Here is a 1063-nt window from a genome sequence, read left to right on the forward strand (position 1 = left end):
ACTGTTCCTCGGCTTTCCACACGGCTGACTTAGGATTCAGATTTCTCAGGTCTTCAAAGTCCATTCATATTCATTTCCGCTTCCAAAATTTTTTTGGTGTGAGCTCAGTGTCTGTTTTATTTACCTTGTAGGATTATTAATTTTTTTCATTTATTACTTTATTCATTTATTCAACAAATACTTATGAGCCTGTACTATGTGCCAGACATTGCTTGACTTTAAAAAGAAATCAGGGCTTCCCTGGTGGCACAGTGGTTAAGAATCCACCTGCCAATGCAGGGGACATGGGTTCGAGCCCTGGTCTGGGAAGATCCCACATGCCGCGGAGCAACTAAGCCCATGCGCCACAACTACTGAGCCTGCGCTCTAGAGCCCGCGAGCCACAACTACTGAGCTTGAGTGCCACAACTGCTGAAGCCCATGTGCCTAGAGCCCATGCTCTGCAACAAAAGAAGCCACCTAATGAGGAGCCTGCGCACTGCAATGAAGAGTAGCCCCTGCTTGCCGCAACTAGAGAAAAGCCCACACGCAGCAACAAAGACCCAACGCAGCCAAAAACAAAAATAAAATAAATAAATTTATTTTAAAAAAATCAATTAACTCTTTTAATGGAGTTTTAGGTGGGAGCAAACACATTTATGTGTATTCAGTCCTTCATTTTTACCTGGAAGTCCAAATCATTTTTTTTTAATCAGTTAAAGAGGGTAATAATATTTACCCATGGAGTTGGGAAAGGATTAATTGAGATACTGTATATAGAGTACCTAGCATAGTGCTCAGCACATAATAAGTGCCCAGTAAATTGTAATCACTGTGGTTATCGTTTTAGTTTTTACTTGTCTAAGGTAGACCCAGTCTGGATGGTTAGGAATTATATAGACATTTTGTTTTGTCTAGGGCAGTATGTTCAAATAGATTATGCACATTGTGTTTATGTTGCAAATGTTAAATTTTGGGGGGACCTCTCCCATTAGGCCATTAGAAATGTGCCCAGAGGACACAGTCTCAGCTTAAGGAAAGCCTACATGCAATTTGGATGGAGAGGAAATCTTATATAAAGATC

The sequence above is a fragment of the Balaenoptera ricei genome, chromosome 3 (assembly GCF_028023285.1).
Source record: "Balaenoptera ricei isolate mBalRic1 chromosome 3, mBalRic1.hap2, whole genome shotgun sequence".
In the NCBI taxonomy this organism is placed as follows: domain Eukaryota; kingdom Metazoa; phylum Chordata; class Mammalia; order Artiodactyla; family Balaenopteridae; genus Balaenoptera; species Balaenoptera ricei.